Consider the following 24,491-nt stretch of genomic DNA (forward strand, 5'->3'; position numbering starts at 1 on the left):
TTCTCTTTATCTCCCAAGAGATTTATCTTGTTTCTTAGTCTTATCTAGGGAAATGCCCTACTTGACCCGGAAAGCTTGATCAACTAAAGTAGCTCAGTATGGCCAATTCATTTGCATAAGTAAGTACCTGTCACTCACAAATGCAGTGATTCATTATGATTAAAGTAGATAATGGTACTTGGAGTAGCAGAGAGATAGCAGCTGAGAAAGGAAACTGAAGTCCTCCAAATGGCTGCCAGTCTATACTGCCTTTGTGAACTCCATAAAAATTACTAATCTGTTGATGCCTCAGTTGTATGATATCATACACCAAATACAATTTTTTGAATAAATGAAAATAACTCAATTCCCCAGCATAGATTTTTAAAATATAAAAACCTAATGTATCTAATTTTAAATAGGGTATACAATAATCAGTGTAGTTTATACAGTCTACATGACTTAGGTAGGCCAGTGTTTTTCAGGCTGTGCTATACAACCATCAGACTCCCTTGGTTGTTTGTTTAAAATACACATCATTGAAGTGGCCAAGATGGCAGAGTCAGAAGACCCTGCATTCACATCTTCCCATGAACGTACCAAAATTACAACTTTTTATAGAGCAACTCTTGATGAGAATTACCTAAAGATAGTAGAAAAAAATTTTTACAACTAAAGATATAAAGAAGGAACCACAATGAGATAGGTAAGAGGAGTGGAGACACAATATAGTCAAGAACCACACCCCTGGGTGGACAACCCACAAACAGGATGATAATCATAATTGCAGAGGTGCTCCTTAAGGAGTGAGGGGTCTGAGCTCCAAATCAGGCTCTCCAACCTGGAGTCCTACACCAGGAATACAAGTCCCCAGAATTTCTGGCTTTGAAGGTCAGAGGGGTTTGCACACAGGAGAGCCAGAAGGTTGTAGGAAACAGAGGCTCTAACCTTAACTAATGCAAAACCTCACACTCTCCAAGACCCAGCATAGAGAGAGTAACTTGAAAGGATCCTGGATCACACCCACTCACTGCTTTTGGAGAGTCTCCCAGAGAGGAAAGAGGTAAATGGCATACCCCTGCAAAAATAGATGCTGTTGGCAGCCATTTTTGGGAGCTTGTTCTAACACAAGGACACTGGTGCTGGCAAAGGCCATTTTGTAGTCCTCCCACTAGCCTATTAGTGCTGGGGGCTTATGTGCCCACCAACCAGTAAGAACCAGCCCCAGAAACCCCAGAGCTCCATAGCCAGCTGTCACAGGATACATTGCCACCCATCAGTAGGCAAGCAACAGCCCTGGGACTCTCTGGACTAGGAGACTAGCTGTGCTGGGACCCAGTCCCACCCTCCAGTGGGCTAGCAGCCACTGTATGAAGTAGGACCTGGCAGTCAACCAGACTAGGGTCAAGCCCTGCCTACCAGGTCACCTACATTAGTTGGCCCTGCCACAACAGAAGGGAGCACACAACCCATTTAGGGGCCACCCCTAGAGCATATAGCTCTGGTGACCAGATGCGAGTGTGCTGCTGGGACCCATAGGACATATCCTACATAAGGCCAATTCTCCAAGATCAGGAAGCACCAAACCTAATACATACAAATAAAAACAGAGAGTTCAGGCAAAATGAGGCATCAGAGGAATATGTGAAGGAACAAATGAAGGAACAAAATGAATCACAAGAAGAACTAAGTGATGTAAAGTTAAGCAATTTACCCAATAAAGAGTTCATGGTAATGATCATAAAGATACTCAACAAATCTAGGGAAGAATGGATGAACACAGTGAGAATTTTAACAAAAAATTAGAAAATATAAAGAGGAACCAAACAGAAGCTGAATAATATAATAACTGAAATAAAGAATACTAGAAATAAAGAATACTAGAAGGAATCAACAGTAGACTAGATGATACAGAGGGATGGATCCATGAACTTGAAGACAGAGTTATGGAAATCACTCAAACTGAACAGAAAAAAGAAAAAAAAATTAAAATTAGCATAGTTTAAGAGACCTCTGGTACAACATCAAGCATACTAACATTTGCATTATAGGCTCCTGGAAGGCAAAAGGGGAGAGAAAGGGGCAGAAAACTTATTTGAAGAAATAGTAGCTGAAAACTTCCCTAACTTGGGAAAGGAAATTGACATCCAGATTTGGGAATCACAAAAAGTCCCAAACAAGATCAACCCAAAGAGGTCACCACAAAGACACACTGTAATTAGAATAGCAAAAATTAACGATGAAGATAGAATCTTAAAAGCAGCAAGGGAAAAGCAACTAGTTAAGTACAAGGGAACTCCCATAAGACAAACAACTGACTTTTCAGAAGAAACTATGCCAAAATGGAGTGGCAAGATATATTTAAATTGTTGAAAGGAAAAAAAAAAAACTATAACCAAGAATACTCTAATAGGCAAGGGTACCATTCATATTTGAAGGAGAGATAAATGTTTTACAGATAAGCAAAAGCTAAGAGTACAGAACCACTAAACCAGCTTTACAAGAAATGTTAAAGGGAGTTCTATAAGTGGGAAAGAAAAGACCACAACTAGAAATATAAAAATTATAAAAGAAAAAAATCACAATGGTAAGGGCAAGTATACAGCAAAGGCAGTATATAAACCACTTATAAAGCTAGTAGGAAAGTTTAAAAAAAAAGTAGGAAAAGTAATAGATCCACAATAAGTAGTTAAGGGATACACAAAACAGAAAGGTATAAAATATGATATCGAAAACATTAAGTGTCAGGGGAGAGTAAAAATTCAGGGTTGTTAGAACATTTCTGAACTCGTTTTATGAAGCCAACATCACCCTGCCCCAAATTAGACAAAGACACCACAAAAAAAGGAAATTGCAGCCCAATATAACTGATGAACATAGGTGCAAAAGTCCTCAACAAAATACTAGCAAACTGAATTTAACAATACATGAAGAGAATCATACATCATGATCAAGTGGGATTTATCTCAAGGATGCAAGGATTTTTCATTATCTGCAAATCATTCAGTGTGATATACAACATTACCAAACTGAAGAATAAAAATCATATGATGATTTAAATAGAAGCATAAAAATCCTTTGACAAAATTCAGCATTCATTTATGATAAAAACTCTCAACAAAGTGGGTATAGAGGGACCCTACTTCAACATAATAAAGGCCATGTATGACAAGTCTATGTAACATAGTATTGGAAATTCTAGGTACAGCAATCAGATAATAAAAAGAAATAAAAGAAATCCAAATTAGAAAGGAAGAAGTAAAACTGTCACTGTTTGCAGATGACATGATACTATATACAGAAAATTCTAAAGATGTCATCAAAAAACTATTATAGCTAATAAACGAATTCAGTAAAGTCACAGAATATAAAATTAATCTCTGAAATCTGTTGTGTTTCTATATACTAACAATGAACTACCAGAAAGAGAAATTAAGAAAACAATCCCATTTACAAATCCATCAAAAATAATAAAATACCTAGGAATAATTCTAACTAAAGAAGAAAAAGACCTATACTCTGGAAACTATAAAATACTGAAAAAAGAAATTGAAGATGACACAAACAAATGGAAAGATATACTGTTCTTGCGATTTAGAAGTATAATTGTTAAAATGACCATACTACCCACACCAATCTACATATTTAGCACAATCCCTATCAAGATAACAATGACATTTTTCACAGAACTAGAACAAATATTCTAAAATTAGTATGGAAACACAAAAGACCCCTAATAATCAAAACAATTTTAAGAAAGAAAAACAAAACTGAAGGTATCACATTTCCAGATTTAAAACTATACTACAAAGCTACAGTAATCAAAACAACATGGTACTGGCATAAAAACTGACATAGGTATCAATGGAATAGAATAGAGCTCAGAAATAAACCCACACTTATTTGTCCATTAATCTACAACAAAAGAGTCACAAATATAGAATGGGGAAAAGACAGCTTCTTTAATAGATGGTGCTGGGAAAACTGGACAGTTACATACCAAAAAATCAAATTGGACTACTTTTTCATACCATATACAAAAATAAACTCAAATGGATTAAAAATTTAAATGTAAATCTGAAACTGTAAAACTTCTAGAAGAAAACCAGGCAGTACACTCTCTGTCATCAGTCTTAGCGATATTTCTTTAGACATCTCTCTTCAGGCAAGGGAAACAAAAGCAAAAGTAAATAAATGGGACTATATCTAATTAAAAAGTTTTTGCACAGGAAGAAAAACTATCACAAAATGAAAAGGCAGCCTACTGAATCAGAAAATATATTAACAAACAATGTATCTGATAAGAGGTTAATATACAATACAAAATATACAAAGAACTCGTGTAACTCAACATCAAAAAAAAATCAGATTAAAAAATGAACAGAGGACTTTAACAGACATTTTTCCAAGTAAGATATACAGATGGCCAATAGATACATGAAAAAATCTTCAACATATCTAATTATTAGGAAAATGCAAATTGAAACCACAATGAGATACCACCTCACACCTGTCAGAATTGTTATTATCAAAAAAAAAAAAAAAAGACAACAAATAACAAATGTCCATGAGGAGGGGATCATTTTTACACTGTAGGTGAAACATAAATTGCTACAGCCAATATGGAAAACAGTACCAAATTTCCTCAAAATATTTCATTAAAAAGAAATACCTAAGCTTTAGCAATTCTACTTCTGGGTAATTATCCAAAAAAAACAAAACATTAATTGGAAATGATATATGCACCCTTATGTTCACTGCAGCACTGTTTACAGTAGCCAAGATATGGAAATAACCTAAGTGTCTATTGATAGATGAATGATAAAGATGTGTTATATGTATATATATACACACATACATATATAGTAACATAATATATATGTAATGGAATATCAGTCATATGAAAGAATAAAATCTTGCCATTTGCAGCAACATGTATGGACTTTATTATGCTAAGTGAAATAAGTCAGACAGAGATAGACAAATACCATATGATTTCGCTTATATGTGAAATCTAAAACAAAACAAATGGACAAACATAACAAACAATAACAGACTCAAATATACAGAAAACAAACTGGTGGTTGCCAGTTAGGAGGGGGATAGAGGGATGAGTGAAATAGGGGAGGAAGATTAAGTGGTAGAAACTTCCAGTTACAAAATAAATGTGTCATAGGAATGAAATATGCAGCATGGGGAATATAGTCAATAATATTGAAAAAAAATAAAAAGGCTGTGAAAAAATACAAAATAAAATAAAGTTAGAAAACAAACACGCACATACACACACACACACACACACAAAATGCACATTGTTCTTCCTCATACCTATCCAATGAATCATAATTTCTGAGACGAGGACTACAGTTTTTAGCTAAACCCTGAAATGTACTCTTAACGCAACCTAAAAGTTGAAAACCTCTGACTGATGATCCTCATTAAAAACTGCCCCTACAATTTATTCAAGAAAGACAGTAATTCTTATAATGTACAAAGCTGTTGTCTTTCACTGTCCTAAGTTATCTGTGCAACTTCTAGTTCACACACCATGATCCACTGAGATCTCCCGTAAGAGACCCTGCTGAGGGAGCAGGGTTGACTCGTATTTCCATCTGCTGCCCCGCTGGATTCACCATCAAGCTTGCACTGAGGCCATGCTCCCTGAGGGCTGCTCTCAGGAGGGTACAAAGGCAAGCCCATTCCTGCAGGAGATAGAATTCCCTGAAGGGCAACTTTGGCATAGGGGGTCCCTAAGACAATCCTGCCTGAAAATTTCTTATGTCCTCCCTGTAGTCTGAGACAATTCCTAACTTCCTTCATTGCCCCTTTACTTCTATAAGTGTCAAATTTGAGGTCTGTACTTCTGCTCTTTCATGTCTGTCTTTTTCAAGCTTTTCTTGAATAAATCTCTTGCATGTCTAATTGCATCTTGGGTCTGCGTCACGGAGGAACACACACACACATACGCACACACAGAATATAGTGTATATATAATGTATACAATATAATGTCTTATAAAGTACATATATCATCATCTTCATTTAAGCAACTTGTCCAACGTCCCACAGGTACTAAGTGATGGAGATGAAGAACAAGCCCAGTAACATCTGACTTCTAAGTCTCCAAGTCCATGCTTTTTTCACTAGACAATGTTGCTTCCTCTTTTTGAGCATTAATCCTGCATTTAAGTAGACAATTGAAAACTTCACAGTAAATAAAATCACAAGAGTCCTCTCAGCCCCTGAAAAAATGCCTTCCTAAGCATAAGCCTCTGCATTTCAGAATCAGTGACAAATGGGAGCAGGCCATTCTGCCTTCTGTCTGATCTTGATCCATTTTTCTTCACCAAAGGCCTCCATGACGGATCTATGCCCTCTGAAACATCTGGAAAAAATATTCTGGGTATCTCTGAGTATTTCTACAATATGTCCACAAATCTTAAATCCATTTTAACAGATTATAGAAAATTATACTCTGAGAAAAGGAGGTTCTTATGGAACTTAGAAGGGTAATTGCAAGAAGTCAGGTTTAGAGCAATAGGGAAGATTCTGACAGAGGCAGTCCTTCAATCTGCAATCTCTATAGAGGTGACGGGCAGAGTGCTTGATGGCAAAACCCTCAATGATGGATAATTCTATGATTGTCTTATGCAGAGTCAAAATGGCAGCTGGTTTGGTAACATGTTGTAAAAGGTGCTTCAACTTCTTTCCTGCTGCTATACAGAAACCTCTCATTTTTTTTTTCTCTTCAGGAGTGACATGCTGAAAAAAACTGTGATGCATCTAGAACTCTTTTGACAGCATTTTATTATATCAAGCAATTAAGCACACACACACATACACCCCCCCCCCCACACACACACACATTCTTAATGTGGTGAAATTTAACTTTTAATACAATATAAAAATGACATAAAAATGTTTATATCACAAGACTGTGTAAGCTTTACATTTTATAACTTCATCATAGTGTATAAAGTGGTAAACAGAAAGCTGTTGTATCAATTTTTGACCCATTCCAAGCAGTGAAAGTAGCTCTAAAATGCTTTTGTTACCTTGCAGGAGAAAACATTAGATTTCAGCACCTTGATTAAACTAATTTAGCCAGAATGTCCTTGTAAAAATGGATATGGGATACATTACACTTTTTTATTGGTTAAAACAACAATATTAGAATGTGTAATGTATAGAATGAATACTTGAAAGTGAGCACTAACTAAACCCATTTTTAAGAGCAGAAAGATTCTGATCATACTTTTATTTAGTGAACAACTGGTATTCTGATATTGGGGTCATGTGTAAGCAAGGCACACTTTTAAATGTAATGGCAACTTTTTTCTCACCTTCTAGCTAATTTTCTTTTCTTATTTTTCCCAGAATCACATTAATGTTATAAAGAGTATCGGTCTATTAATCAAAGTTTGCTCCTCTTTTGTACACCTGAGTTAGTTATACTAAAGAAATAACCTGGAAGTTAACCTTAGGTTATGCTTTTAATACTCAGAAAAATTCTTCCTATTTCAAAGATATAAAAGATTCTGAAGGTTCTCAAGTGGCAATTCAAGAGTTAGCACATGCTACTGATGATGACTTGGGAACACATACAGAAAGAAGTATATACTTTGGCAATATATTTGAAGAAACTAGAAGTTACAGAGGTAACTCCCACAGGTAACCCATCCTCTCCCCACACCCTCTGCAAACACACACACTCACAACAAAAAGGACGTACACATTTCAACATATCAGGCTTCCAAACCTCAGCATTTTCACTATTTCCTCAAGTGCTAATATGTAAGAAGGTAGGAAAAGGTCAAGGATGAGTTAGGGGGTATAGTTTTTAGATAAGAAAAAGGAACATAATCGTGTGTTCCCAGCTTCCAGGGAATAGTACATAAGACAGGAAGCAATGCCTTTGAGAAGACTTATTTCTGCCTCTGATTTTTAGACGGGGAATAAATTCTCTCATCAATGTCCATATCAAACATCAGTTACCAAAGAAAGGGCAGCAGGATTGAGATACTGACGTCCTGCCACAGTCGCCTTCTCCTCTCTGTTTCAGAGGCGTGAAAATCTGGGTATTTGCACAGGAATTAGACATTTTCTCCCAGCACCAAACAGGAGCTGAAGATACAGAGATGCCTCTGTATTAGAGGGGAATGTTTCTGGAAAGAACATCAACAAAGAGTTCAATTTAATGGGTAGTGGGTGATATATATAGTAAAATAGGCAGGATTTGCACAAGAGGCAAAGATTATAATACAAGCCAAGGAAATGATTCTTTTTAAAAGATTCGCTGCAAAAGAAGAGGCCTGTATTTGTGGGTTTTCATGTAAAGATATTTTATAAGAATGGTTAAATATAAATAAGGCCCCCTGCAAAACAGCATGCAGTATACTAGTTCCTTTGTATAAAAGACTGTATGTGCTTGAATATGTATGTTGTTATGAAGAAAGAAGATTCTGAAAGGACTCATGAGGAACCATTAGCAACTGTTATCTCTGGGGTATGAGATTATGTTAAGCCCCTAAGATCAGTACAGACAGAGTCTACTCTGACCAATGCATGTAGTAATTGAGGGCTGGGAACATATGTATATGATGTATTTATTTCATCTCCCCATCACACAGTAGGTACTCAAATTGCTGTTGCCCAAGAACAAATATTAGTCTTTTCTCTACTTGTAAACCTAGGGAATAACATCTCTGATGGTGTCCTTTTCAAAAATGATAAATGACTGGCTTAGTGGTGAAAAATGATAATGCAACTGAAAACAGAAACTTGATTCTCTTGTCACCATTTGCTTTTTTTTATAGTAAACTCATGTGAAGGCACATCTGTGATTTAAATCCTATTTTCTCACGTGTGATAAAATTTCAGCAATTATGATCAATTTTAACTCCCCAAGTTTTGGCAAATGTCATGTCAAAATTCTAGGTAGATAGCATAGTAGGCTTGAGAACAACACAAATAACCACTGGCATTAAACCAAAATAAAGTTTTTCAGTTAATATGTTTATGGATGTGGATGGAGAAAGCTGTTCCTCTGCCGTGTGCACACATGTGCGTGTGTGTGTGTGTGTGTATGTGTGAGAAAGAGAAAAAGAAAGAGGTGTCAGAGCTGAGAAACTAACCTGGATCTGGATCTCTCTACTACTCACTCCACCTGAAACACTGAACAATTCAGTTTGTAGTGGCTTATTTAGGAAGTTGCTTGAATGGTATAATAAAAATCATCTAAGGAAAAGCACACCCCAGCATAATTTTCTGAGCCAAAATAGCATGTGTAAGAGCATCTTCCCAGCACAGTCATGAATCTAAATCATGTGCTAATGGGGTAGTCTATACAAAAGAATTAGAATAGATTATTTTGCTGTAAAGATCATAGTACAAAGTGAAATACACCATTTGTTTAGTAAATACCAGCTTCAATTTACTCAATAATGTATTTAATCAATGTCCCAATCCAATTACTATCATTTTATTTCTTCCTGTAGGAAGCCCATGCAAATGTATGACACTCAATAATCAAAATATTTTACGGTAATTTAATATGCCATCATATTTATCCATTCAAAGTTAAAATGAAAAAGTTATACATTTTTTGAGGGAGAACTATAAATGTGTACAATTACAGATTTGAAAATAATTTATTAATATATGTTTATATACTTTTTAATCATGAAAATAGTGATAATTCCCACTTACAAATATAATTTATATTGGCTTCATATTTTTTAGATGAGCAAGAAGAATAGCTATGAAGAAAGACATAATCTGCTTTTGAATATAAAGATTCATGGTAATGTTATCCTGTAATCTCATAATTTATACCAAGTATATCAGGCCTATGATATCTACAGGATATGCTTTGAAAGTCAAATGACTATAGACTTACATATAAAATGATAATATCTGGATAACATGAATAATGCAAGAGTGTACGTGGAAATGTTCACATTAAATTTATCTGAATTGCCTTTGCCATAGTGAATGCCCTTTAAATCCTTTCATTCCTTAGGCCAGGCAACAACAACTCTATGAAGGTTTTGGTCTGAGTCTTCTACTGTCTTTATCTGGGTTGACCTAGTTTTAAATTTCAGAACATCAAATCTAGGAATTTAAAGTATAAGTAAATTTTTGCATAAACTGTGTAAACTCATCTTGCCTAAAATCAAAGGAGAAAGAATGTTTTAAAAAGATAGAAGTCATAAAGAAATTTTGGTTTCTTCCCTGCCTTGTCTTTCTGGTTAATCCATTCTTTAACACCTTCCTGGCCTGGAAAACATGATCTTGAAGTTTGTGAACTAATAATATTTTTTTAATCAATGATTATTCAATATGCTTATTACATGGTGCTCTTTAAATCTACAAAGCTTTTTAAAACGATTTTTTGCCCCAAGATAAAAGACGAAAAGTATGAAGCCTCCAGAATGAAAGACTCAGTGGCCTCATCTATCAGGAAATATTGATTGGTTTGATAATAATTCTGTTAGTGTGAGACAATGGTTATTTTGGAAGGAGCTTTCCTAAAGTACAAGGCAAAATTTATAGTGAAGTCCTTTGAAATTGACTGGGGGCATCGAAGTCTTGTGTGATAGATTTTGATCAATGCCTACACAACTGTCTCCTCATTTTCATATTCTGTGCTAAGAAAATGCTAGGAGGTAACTTAACCTCAGGGAGGGCAAATCCTATGTTATCCTAAAGGGGTAAATTATGATTTTTCTGAATGAATCATTATAATTTCTTCCCTCTTGAACAGAGATTTTGCCTTAATTAAAGTCAGCTAGGTGGGATTTCATGGAAATATGTTGCTTTATTGATAAAGAGATACAAACATAAGGAAAAAGTTAAGAGCATTTAGAGATACCAGTCCAGCCATTGTAGAACAAATAACATTAGCTGCCTACTTTAGGACCTCTTCTTATGTGAAACTAATAACTCAATTTTTTTAACCAACTGTATTTGGATTTTCTTTCACTTGCAGCTGCAAGCATTTCTAGTTTGTTCACTTTGTAATTTGTTCATCACTTGAGTGATTTGTTCTTAAGCTTGAAATTGATCTTGATATTGCATCTTGAGCTCCTTGTACTGTTCATTTTGGTCAAATCCTTTCAGAGGTTCTCATTGTGATAAGTAATTGTTACATTCTGAAATGTCTACAAAAGTTTGACAGGTAGTATAAATAAGTGAAGTATGCAAGAATAAAAAAAATATTAAAAATGACGAGTACCAAGGTTAACTGAAGAGAGAATAACGTTATCTCTGAAGGCCAGTCATTGTTTGCCTGAGGAAATGCCATCTCAATATGCCAATATTGACAGATCTTCCAAGTTTTCAAGAGAAAAATGTATGGATTTGTATGTAAAATTTGGATTTGTATGTCACCATTTAACATTTGTATGTTAAATGGTGACAACTAATTTGTTTTTGAATTTTTTTAGCCAATATTTGAACCAACACCATGAGGGTCAACCTAACACATCTGTGGGTGGGCCAGATTACTATTTTGGAGTTAAATTCTTTAAACAAGAAGACAAAGACAATGTCACTCTTGATATATCTCACTTTGGCAAAGTGATGTAACATGCAGCTTTCTTTGATCGTTTTTCCTGGTTCAAGACAACTACATAAATAGATCTTAAATTATACCAGGCCATAATAAGTTCAACAGAAAGTCTGAACCAGCTGCAACCCCATATTTAGCTTTTTCACATTCCTTTAAATAAGCTTTAAAGTTGATTTTCATTTCAACTGAAAAGTTGAGAAATAAAATAGGTCATAGGCTAAGCAGACGGCTAGTGAGAACTTCACGGTTAAAAAGCAAAAATAGGGGTCAGTTTCTGCATGAAGAGCAGTTAGAAAATGAAGCAGATATTTCTGTGATGTAAAGTGCAGTAGGGACTCTCTTGATCTGTTTCAGTAATGTGCTATGCATATTCCGCTAAGCACGGTTTTAAGCACGTTTTGTGTGTATCATATATTTCATTATAGCTGTCAGATCTGAAAAATGTTTCAGAGGTGCAATGACAATAATGATGTTAAAGAAATTGATGTGATGAGAATGAAAACTTCTAACTGGGCCAAAGGATGAAGTCAGCTAACTTTAGCCATTGGATTGATATGCATACTATATACAATGATGGGTTTTCTTTAATTTTTACACATAGCTCACTATTTAATGAACTGTAATTCACAACTGTGTAAAAAGCCTCTGTAATTATGTATTATTATACACACATGCCATTACTTAGTGCAGTGGAGTTTCACTGCTGCCTAACTAGCATCTATTCTCTTTCTTTCATTTTCTTGATAGCATGTGGACTTTCCCAAGAAAATTTTCTCTCCCACTTTTTGTATGACTAAAATGATTTGAGTGGGATTGATTCCACCAAAGCTGCATGAATGGACTTGATTTCTATGTACATCATACAGAGGACATGCAGAGGATGCTATACTGAACATCACCACAGTGCCTGGCTCAGGGATGGTGTGTTGTAGGAAAGAACATTACAGTTGGGAGACGAGTATATGTAAAGATTGCAGCAAGAAGGAGTATGATGTTCTCAAAGATACATTTCATCAAATGTCCCTGGGGCATAGATAGCGAAGAAAGACAGTGGAGAAAGACAAAGCCAGAGATGCAGGCATAATACAGAGCTTATGAATCACCGTAAATCTTGAAAAAGATTGGACTTTGTCCTAATGTGGTGTCATTGATTGATTTTAATGATTGGAATGGTCATATTTATGGTTTTTTAAAAAATCATCTTAGTTCCTGTGTGGAGAATGAACAAGAGAGGAATTGGCAGGCCTTGGCAGTAGAAAGACCAATCAGGAGCCTACTGTAGCAATACAGGTGAAAGATGATAGAGATTCTGAGGAGTGTGGTATTGGAGGGGTATAATTAATAGATGTGGTCCAGCGGCACATAGAAGTCAATATTTATAACGTATCACAGGACTGGTGGATAAGTTTGTAAGATCTCAGTAACAGAAAAGGTCATCTTGAAGTGAAGGGATAAGGAAAGAATGTATGGAAGAGAAGATCTTTGAACTAAACAATGAAGGATAGAAAAGTCTGATAAAAAGAGATGGAGATCAGAGAAGCAACATCTGCGAGCACAGTTAGTAAGAAAGGAAAAGACTAACAGTTTGGGGCAGGTCGAAGAGTAATTACGCACAAAGGGAACATTTAATGCAGACATAGAAAACAGCATCGGAAAGTCAGATCTGGGTTTATTGTGTCGGCCTTGATGCCTGGTTGACTTGTTTGTACATTATTTAACAGAAGGCATTGGACCATTTAAGGTTTTCAGGAAATCAATTTATCCAAACAAAGCTATGCTTTAATAGTATGTAACTGGCTGTAGTAGGGAAATAATTTCTCAAGTCCCAGCTAAGGAAAGGATTAAAAGGGCCTTAGTAAGTCTTTGCAGTGGAAATGCAGAGAAAGCATTAGGTTGGTTTGCTGATATCAAAACAACTGGATGAGTGATGGTGATAGGAATACAAAGATAACTGAAACCTCAAGGTTTGTTAGTTAGATGGGTAATAATACTGTTAACAGAAACAGAAAAATTAAGAGAATATTTTGGTAAAAGAAAAGGATAATTGTAAAACTATTATAAATTTGTTATATGATGTCACTGCCCCGTTTCCATAGAATCAAGCAACACTAATTGTAACTGAGATGGGAACAAACACTGTTTTCAAATGAATAATAGTTACTTTAAAGTGCACATGTGTTTATATTGTGGACACATCCACCATGGTTATGTCATTTATGATGAGTATTTTAAATGTGTCTAATTACTGACCTCCCTCCACTTTCCGTCATTAGATGGTAAATGCCTAGAGGACAGGAATTGTGTCTTCTTTAGAGTCACTAATGTTGGTAATAAAAAAGGTCTTGAGATTTGTTGAGGAAGTAGCTAAAGCTCCTCATGGCATCACTGACTTTTTGACACTGAGGTTTGAAGAATATCCCCAGAATGTTGTCTTTCTCTCTGTACTTTTGTGTCCTAATTCGTCTATTTGAGTAACTCTTTTATCAACTCCTCCATGTATGTATTTTCAACACAATGCCAGCAAAAGAAGAAGTTATGTCGACCCCAGTTACCTGAGGAATCATTGGAAGCTGTTCTTTCATTCTTTGTTGATTATATTATCATAACTTTATTCCACTTTCCTAGTTTGTAAGAAGAATCTAGTGCACAGAAGAAAACTTGCTTTAAGGACCCAAGAAGACCTAAATATCTAAATTGTGATTTTAAAACCATAAAGAGCAAAAGAATTAGATTAGATGATTATAACTTTCAGCACATTTCCCCCCCAAATTTTCTAATATGGATTTCTAAATTCCAGGTACTTTTGAGTTGCCTTATAATTTAATTCACTCTGGTAAATTGATATTTCTTGTTGGTTTTGTTCTAGCTGATCAAGATTTTATTGTGTAAAAGTTAAAATGACTTATTTACTCAAGTACTGTTTTCAAGACTAATTGGGTTATTAAGTAAAATGCATTTGAACAATGAAACATAAAAGAAATAGATTTTATTCTAATAAGTAAAGATGCCATTTCTACTCAAGACTATTAAGGGAGTGCTTTTCTTACATGTAAAGAAATATAAAATATGCCTGCTCCCCTAACATTTTTCCCTTATAAAATCATTTATAAGCCATTTTCAGAAAAGCATATCTGATGTAGACTTACAAAACAAATTTAGAAATGGCAAATGAGATAAGGCATTGTGTTTTCTTTTCAATATAAGCTACTAATATATCATGGAAGCCTTAAATATTCTCATGTACAAAGGGACTTTTTCAAAGATCTTTAAGTTCTAATAAAAATGATTTCAGTGCTGTAACTCTGCAAAAGCATCCTTCCAAAATGGCTTTATATGTTACAGCCAGACAGCTTTTAAAATAGTTCTCCAATTATTTAACAAAATGAAAGATGAAGAATGACCTCACTGGGAATGTTATCATTCATGTCTTCCTTAGAGTTTTTCTGTAAGGCAATACTGGGATGGAAATGGCTATGAGGTGACATTTGTTGTCAGGGATAAAGGGTAGAATGCAGAACTAAAAATGAGTCAAGGAAAGAATATCAAATTACAAGGTTCTCAAAGGCTAGGGTCATACTTTCCAAGGACTTTATAATCATTTCCCATAAGGCTTAGCAGATATTAGTAAGAGCTAATAATTCATGTTCAAATTAAATTGCATGTAGATGTGATGAAGCTGCAACATTGCAAACAGAACAGGAAGAGCTGGGAAAGACCTGTAGTCTTGCAATAGTGAAACAGGTAAAACATCTGTCTTCCCCGAAATTTTCATGCTATCTGCTATACCATCCCGCTTTGACAGGTCTTCCAAAAGATTTAGACCTTTAGTTCCTCAGACAACATTCCCCAAGCCCTTTACTATCTGCAAAGAAAGGAGTTGAATGCAAGTGATACTCTGCTAGTCTTTAAGAGGTTCAATTATCAGTGTCTTCCTTTTTATCCTACCACTCCACCTATATTTTATCAGAACCATGATTATTTCATTCATTTTAATGAGAGTAGATAATCCTCTTAGTTATACCACTGCCAGGATGCAAGATAAATGAGGAGTAAGAATGCTGAAGAGAAAAGAAAAAAAAAAATAATGGTGTGGATAACCCCCAAATGAATGGGAGGGAAGGAAATACATCTCCTATCCCATCGCAAGGGAACCATGGATGCATTAAAGGTTTTATAATAGTTTATCCAGATTGAGGACACCTAACAAATACAAATTCAGGATGCTCTACCTACATGAATGAAAATACATATAAACATACATATATACACAAAATATGCATACTTAATATTGGTTTAGAACAGAGCTTGATAATCAATTCACTTATTTCAATTTTAACTAAAGAAATGTTCATCTGATTGGAAACAGCCAGTCAGATAGGTCCTGGCTGTTTCACCTTTGATATGTTTCAGTGATCAGTTGGGAAGGGAGGGGACGGAACCCATCAGTGCCACTGCCTCTCAGAAGTGGCAAAAAACCTAAAGAAAAAAAATGAAACCAAGCCCCAGTGCAGGTCTAAGAGGTCATTCCTAAAGTTAGGGATTACTCAGAGCTTCTTTTTGCCCCTTTTTCCATTCGCAAATAAAAAGGGTATTAGCAAGGTCAAGATGGATTGGAAAAGCCCTGAGTACCAAGTATGAGAACATGGAAGATAGGGGATCAAGACACCAACTTTCACGGCTAGTCCTGGGTTAGAGGGGGAAAAGGAGACCCTGTAGTTTCCTGTGATCTTGCCCAGCTCATTAGTCCCAGAGGTGCCACACAGAGGCAAACACTCTGCAGTAACAAATAGGCAGCTTTGCCTGATGTCGAAAACTCATGTGCTCTTTGTGAGCCTGCAAGTGATTGAGGATTTGGGGACTCATGCTTCTATTTCAACACAACAAACTTCAGAGACTGAAAATAATCAGCAAGCAGATTAAGTCCTTCTGAACCTCTTCCACACTCCACTTTCCAACATTCTTGCCACACCAAGTATCTCACTGCTCTGTACACATGCTGGGACCTTTCATGACTCTCGTTCTGTATGTGCTTTAAGGCATCTCCCCACTTTAGTTTTTAAACCCTAGAAAATTCCTTCAAGGTACAGTTTTGATGTTCTTTTCTGGGAATTCTGAGCTATCTTGGCTCTTGAAGATCAATCCTTGTTCCATTTATTATAATTCTTCTAATTATACAAATTTCCCCTCTAGAGTATGAACACTTCAAATGAAAAGCAGGAATTATATGCAACTATTTTTATTCTTAATTCCTAGCACATTTCTTGATATTCAATTATTTGAAAATGAATGAGTAGATGTATGGGAAAAATGCAATATAACTAGTATTTGAAAGGGACTAAGATACATGTGTCGTTTTTAAATTTTTTGGAGGGAATATAATTTTTTCCTCTCCTAATGATATGGAATATTTTAAAGAATAATGTAAAAAAGTCCTTGAGAATTCAGAGACCTAATATCTAGGTCAAACTCTGCTACTACATAGCTTTATGTCATTTGACTGTCTGGGCCTCAATTTCCCAGCAATAAATCAGGGTGTTCTAAGTCCTTTGTAACATAAAAACGCTGTGACTTCTTGATAACTCTTCCCATTTTCGCCATTCAATTCACCTCTGGCAGCAGGTGAAGAACATTTTGTACCTCTTTAAATGTGGAACCCCAACTTTAAGGTGTCATATGCTTGGATATCACACGTTACATTGCCCTTAAGTAGGAACTGGTCTGAATACATTTGGCCTAATTTGGCTCTGATCCAGAAAATAAACCAGACCTCAACTGATCCAGGCTGAAAACTTCTAAGCAGAGTTCTACACTTGATTTGAGAAAAGGTCTTAATAAATAGTTCTTGGATGTATGGTTAAATTTTGCACTAGAATGAATTCTGGGACAAGAACAAAATAATCCCCTATGTGAGGTTTACAAGCTTGACCAAGTTGTCTTGTATTTCCTATTGCTTCTTCTGAGATTACACTCTCATACCTAAATTTTAAAGATGTGAGTGCTTAGGAATTAATATGAAGTAAATGGGAAACTTGGTGTCAGCATTAAAGAACCTATAGAAATAGCAATTGTTTATCTTCATCTTTTGTTGAAGATGAACAACAATCTTAAGCAATAAAGATAAGCAATTTCTTATCTTCATCAGTTGTTCTTCATCATCAACACCTGTGTGTCAGGTAGCCCAGGAAGTTTAAATATAAAAATAAGAAATTAAAACAATGACAACAAATACCTGTAATTCCAGAAAGCTGACTATATTGATAACTTCCTAAGGATTATTTAATATTCTGTAAATGAACCCCATAAAAGAATTTTTATTTTTATTATTGTTTCTGTGACATAATATTATAAATACTTAAAAGCACATTATACTTTCTTTCTCAGTTTTCACCATTTCACACTTTCAGGAAAAAAATAAGCATGTGAGAGTTACTGTTTCTTCACTTTTTTTTTTCCTCTTTACCTACACAGTTGGGGGTAAATGCTTTGGATTTTTTCAAATAATTAATTTTTTCCCCTTTGACGATGCAACTGTTAAATAAAAACCCATTTAATATTAATATGTCACTTGCACAGCAGGCATTCAAATAAACACAGTGACTACTTTCCCCTACTGGTTCTTGGCAGTTAGGTTTCATCTCTTAATTCTTTGTTTTAAGTAGAAAGGATATTAATCAGATACTGATGCTCCCTGAAGGGATGTCAAGAACTGTTTACAGCAGTAGTCACATTTCCAAGTGCACCTGCAAGTCATAGCTTGTGTTCCTTGATGTAAGAGAAATGTATCCTTTTTACAGAGTGCCTACTGCTTTCTACTACATTCTAGGTATGGCAGGAAAAATAAATGAAAGAAAAAAATAGTATCTGTCTTCAGGGAGCTTATATTTGATGGTGGAAATACAGCGTCTAATACTGTGGGGGTAAGTTTCCAATTGCATAGTCCAGAAGACAGGAGAGAAAGTTTTCCTGGAGAAGTTGTACTTAGCTGAAATGAGTGAACTTCTATGTGTCTGCCTGTTTTTACCTGAGAGTTTATTGTTTATTGTCAGCATGTTTGTGAACAAAATTATGATGGCCAGCTCTCCCCAACACCAGTTCAATTCAGAATTTTCATGAATATCCACAGCTTTGGCTTCCTGAGCTTTGTTCATTTACTGAGCTGCTTCTGAGAACTGTCAAAGGGACAAAGTGGACCCCTTATTCTTTGACAGGGTGAAAGGCTAAGATTTGGCTCAGCTCGTGTAATTTTTCAAATGGACTGGATTTTCGGGTGGGTCCACTTAGTGTTTGCTACCTGACATGACCACAAAAACCACAGATACTGTCTGGTAAGACTTCACCTTCATTTCTCCTTCCATGAGATTTTGCTGGGATGAAGACCACACTCTGATTCAATGCCCTTTGAGTCACAGGAGATGTCATCTCTGTTCTTCCAGTAAATTCTTAAGACTTTTCTGCCCTCTGAGTGAGGTCTAAAAGCACCGGTGGGTCATGAACAATGCAAAGGAATAGAATATGTGTGCCTTCCACTTCATGCCAAAGTCACTTAAACAATTTGATAAAACTGGCACAAACATTTCATAAAGGGAATATAAAGTTCACTTAATCCTTTTAAAGAATCAATATTGTGAAACTGACTATACAACCCAAAGCAATCTACAGATTCAATGCAATCCGTATCAAATTACCAATGGCATTTTCTACGGAACTAGAACAAAAAATCTTAAAATTTGTATGGAGACACAAAAGACCTCGAATAGCCAAAGCAGTCTTGAGGGAAAAAAACAGAGCTGGAGGAATCAGACTCCCTGACTGCAGACTATACTACAAGGCTACAGTAATCAAGACAATATGGTACTGGCACAAAAACAGAAACATAGATCAATGGAACAAGATAGAAAGCCCAGAGATAAACCCATGCACTTATGGTCAACTAATCTATGACAAAGGAGGCAAGATATACAATGGAGAAAATACAGTCTCTTCAATAAGTGGTGCTGGGAAAACTAGACAGCTACATGTAAAAGAATGAAATTAGAACAGTCCCTAACACCATACACAAAAATAAACTCAAAAGGGATTAGAGACCTAAATGTAAAACCAGACACTATAAAACTCTTAGAGGAAAACATAGGAAGAACACTCTTTGACATAAATCACAGCAAGATCTTTTTTGATCCATCTCCTAGAGTAATGGAAATAAAAACAAAAATAAACAAATGGGACCTAATGAAACTTCAAAGCTTTTGCACAGCAAAGGAAACCATAAACAAGACGAAAAGACAACCCTCATAATGTGAGAAAGTATTTGCAAATGAAGCAACTGACAAAGGATTAATCTCCAAAATTTACAAGCAGCTCATGCAGCTCCATATCAAAAAAACAAACAACGCAATCCAAAAGTGGGCAGAAGACCTAAATAGACATTTCTCCAAAGAAGACATACAGATGGCCAAGAAGCCCATGAAAAGCTGCTCAACATCACTAATTATTAGAGAAATGCAAATCAAAACTACAATGAGGTATCACCTCACACCAGTTAGAATGGGCATCATCAGAAAATCTACAAACAACAAATGCTGGAGAGGGTGTGTAGAAAAGGGAACCCTCTTGCACTGTCGGTGGGAATGTAAATTGATACAGCCACTATGGAGAACAGTATGGAGGTTCCTTAAAAAACTAAAAATAGAATTACCATATGATCCAGCAATCCCACTACTGGGCATATACCCAGAGAAAACCATAATTCAAAAAGACACATGCACCCCAATGCTCATTGCAGCACTATTTATAATAGCCAGGTCATGGAAGCAACATAAATGCCCACCGACAGACGAATGAATAAAGAAGGTGTGGTACATATATACAATGGAATATTACTCAGCCATAAAAAGGAACAAAATTGGGTCATTTGTTGAGACGAGGATGGATTTAGAGACTGTCATAGAAAGCGAAGTAAGTCAGAAAGAGAAAAACAAATATCATATATTAACACATATATGTGGAACCTAGAAAAATGGTACAGATGAACCAGTTTGCAGGGCAGAAATTATGACACAGATGTAGAGAACAAACATATGGACACGAAGGGGGGAAAGCGGTGGGGGGTGGTGGTGGGGGTGGTGGTGTGATGAATTGGGCGATTGGGATTGACATGTATACACTGATGTGTATAAAATTGATGACTAATAAGAACCTGCTGTATAAAAAAATAAATAAAATAAAATAAAATAAAGTTCACTTAATCCTTTTAAAGATAACATTCCAATCAAGCCATAAAATTCCCCTTTTATGGCTGTTAGCATTTGCCTTATGTATTGAGGTGCTCCTCTGTTGGGTGCATAAATATTTACAATTGTTATATCTTCTTCTTGGATTGATCCCTTGATCATTACGTAGTGTCCTTCTTTGTCTCTTGTAATAGTTTTTATTTTAAAGTCTATTTTGTCTTATATGAGAATTGCTACTCCAGCTTTCTTTTGATTTCCATTTGCATGGAATATCTTTTTCCATCCCCTCTCTTTCAGTCTGTATGTGTCCCTAGGTCTGAAGTGGAACTCTTGTAGACAGCATGTATACAGGTGTTGTTTTTGTATCCATTCAGCCGGTCTATGTCTTTTGGTTGGAGCATTTAATCCATTTACATTTAAGTTAATTATCGATATGTATGTTCCTGTTACCATTTTCTTAATTGTTTTGGGTTTGTTATTGTAGGTCTTTTACTTCTCTTATGCTTCCTGCCTAGAGAAGTTCCTTTAGCATTTGTTGTAAAGTTGGTTTGCTGGTGTTGAATTCTCTTAGTTGTTGCTTGTCGGTAAAGGTTTTACTTTCTCCATCGAATCCTAATGAGATCCTTGCTGGGTAGAGTAATCTTCGTTGTAGGTTTTTCCCTTTCATCACTTTTTTTTTTCCCCCTTTCATCACTTTAACTATGTCCTGCTACTCCCTTCTGGCTTGCAGAGTTTCTGCTGAAAGATCAGCTGGTAACCTTATGGGGATTCCCCTGTATGTTATTTGTTGCTTTTCCCTTGCTGCTTTTAATATTTTTTCCTTGTATTTAATTTTTGATAGTTTGATTAATATGTGTCTTGACATGTTTCTCCTTGGATTTATCCTGTATGGGACTCTCTGCACTTCCTGGACTTGATTGATTATTTCCTTTCCCATATTAGGGAAGTTTTCAACTATAATCTCTTCAAATATTTTCTCAGTCCCTTTCTTTTTCCCTTCTTCTTCTGCAACCCCTATAATTCGAATGTTGGTGCATTTAATGTTGTCCCAGAAGTCTCTGAGACTGTCCTCAATTCTTTTCATTCTTTTTTCTTTATTCTGCTCTGCAGTAGTTATTTCCACTATTTTATCTTCCAGGTCACTTATCCGTTCTTCTGCCTTAGTTATTCTGCTATGGATTCTTTCTAGAGAATTTTTAATTTCATTTATTGTGTTGTTCATCATTGTTTGTATGCTCTTTAGTTCTTCTAGGTCCTTGTTAAACGTTTCTTGTATTTTCTCCATTGTATTTCCAAGATTTTCGATCATTTTTACCATCATTACTCTGAATTCATTTTCAGGTATACTGCCTATTTCCTCTTCATTTGTTTGGTCTGGTGGGTTTTTACTTTGCTCCTTCATCTGCTGCGTATTTCGCTGTCTTCTCATTTTGCTGAACTTACTGTGTTTGGGGTCTCCTTTTTGCAGGCTGCAGATTCATAGTTCCTATTGTTTTTGGTGTCTGCCCCCAGTGGCTAAGGTTGGTTCAGTGGGTTGTGTAGGCTTCCTGGTGGAGGGGACTGGTGCCTGTGTTCTGGTGGATGAGGCTAGATCTTGTCTTTCTGGTGGGCAGGGCCACATCCGGTAGTGTGTTTTGAGGTGTCTGTGTACTTATTATGATTTTAGGCAGCTTCTTTGCTAATAGGTGGGGTTGTGTTCCTGTCTTGCTAGTTGTTTGGCATAGGGTGTCCACCACTGTCATTGAGTGGCGCTGGGTCTTAGCGTTGAGACGGAGATCTCTGCGAGAGCTCTTGCTGATTGATATTACATGGGTCTGGGAGGTCTCTGGTGGTCCAATGTCCTGAACTTGGCTCTCCCACCTCAGAGGCCTGACACCCGGCTGGAGCACCAAGACCCTGTCAGCCACACGGCTCCTGTTGCTAGAGGATCCACATTTCATCTGGAAAGGACATAAATCTGGCCATCTCACTTCAGGCCTAGCCCATCCACCTTTTTTCCCTGTGTGCTTAGTCTGTTTCACTTGCTCATAGCTGGCCCCAAGCAGAGGCCTTGCCCCCGGCCCATCAGACCAGAGTTCCTCGTGAAATGGCTGAGCCAACACCTCAGCTCGGGATGTGCGCTGAAGCTCCTCACAGGACACCCAACTCAAGATGGCGGCAGCCTGTGCCAACTGTACCCTTATTAATGGCATTTTCTTTTCTGCTTTAAAGATCTCTCTGTACTACTCAGCAATAAAAGGGAACAAACTATTGATATACATGGCAATTTATATGGATCTTAAGAGCATTATACTGAATGAAAAAATAAAAAACCTAAAAGTCAATCTCAAAAGGTTACATATTGTATAATTCAATTTATATACCATGCCAGAGATAACAAAATTGTAGAGATGGAGAACAGTTGTTGCCAGAGATTAGAGAAGGGGAGGGAGGGTGTGACTACAAAGGAGAAGCATAAGAGATTTCCTTCGTGGTGACAGAATAGATGTGTATCTCAATTATGGTGGTGATGTTGGTTATATGTAAGAAAATGCAACAGAAATATACACAGGACATGCCAAAAAATGAGTGTATGCAAAACATGGTAATATGTGAGAAAGATCTATAGTCTACTTAATTTTATTGTACAATTTTTGATAAATACACTCTCCCTGGTTTTAATAATGCACAACTGTTATGAAAGATGTCACCATGGGAGGAAGCTTGGTTATGGGTACAGACACATCTCCATGCTGTGCTGAAACTTCTTGTGAATCTATGTTTAAAAGTAAATAAAAGTAAAAATAAAAAGTAAAATTAAAAAAATCCCCTAGAACTTAGCACCATCTAACATGCTGTATAAATTACTCTTTTATTTCATTATTCTCTTTCACTTGGTATGAAAACTCCATGTTGACAAGAAATTCTCATTTTTGTTCAGGGCTGTATCCGTGACGCATAAAACAATGCTAGGCACAGAGTAAGCGCTCCATGAATAGGTATTGAATAAATTTATGTTGGATGACTATACTATTTTACATTAAGGAAAACCATCTTAACATTGTGATTAATATCATGACCTTTGATTCTGATCCCAGCTCTGCTGTTATCTAACTAGTAGGTCTTCATCAAATCTCTTTAACTTTTTATTCAATTTTCTCATCAAAAATATTAATAATGCTTAAAAGGTTAAATTAAAAGAACACACAATAATTCAGAGATGGTAGAAGTGCTATTTGAGATAAACTTCTTGGAAATAGGTACAGTAATATGTTTCAATAACCCTTACAAAATTAATATCATTCAACTCAGTGATTTATTAGAAATGTGGACACAGTTTTAAGTGTAAGGATGATCATCACAACATTATTTAAATAGAGAGAAAATTTGAAATAAGCTAAATATCCAACAACAGGAAAAAGGGCTTTGTGTTTTTGGTGAATTGTACAGTAATTTGGAGTATTTTTCTGAAAACAAAGACATTTTCTTTGTGAATGAATGAATAATTAAGTACAGATCTAATCTGCAATAACTTAATTATGGTCAGTTTTAAATGTCTATTCTTTATTAACATCATGACTAGCTACAGCATCAAATACACCTGTATTTTGCATTACACCAGTAAATACACAAATAGTTTTGTTTGTCAATTATAAGGAAGAGTAAGTGAGCATGCATATCACTATTTTGGTCTCATGATATTGAATTTGCAAATAAAGTTATTAATAAAATGCC

General features: G+C 35.8%; 1 protein-coding gene across 1 annotated transcript in view; it reads right to left on the reverse strand.

Annotated features, from left to right (window-relative positions):
• DPP10 (dipeptidyl peptidase like 10) overlaps nt 1–24,491 on the reverse strand; it is a 674,557-nt gene that overhangs the window by 271,863 nt on the left and 378,203 nt on the right.

This window comes from Balaenoptera musculus, chromosome 7 (genome assembly GCF_009873245.2).
Source record: "Balaenoptera musculus isolate JJ_BM4_2016_0621 chromosome 7, mBalMus1.pri.v3, whole genome shotgun sequence".
In the NCBI taxonomy this organism is placed as follows: Eukaryota; Metazoa; Chordata; class Mammalia; order Artiodactyla; family Balaenopteridae; genus Balaenoptera; species Balaenoptera musculus.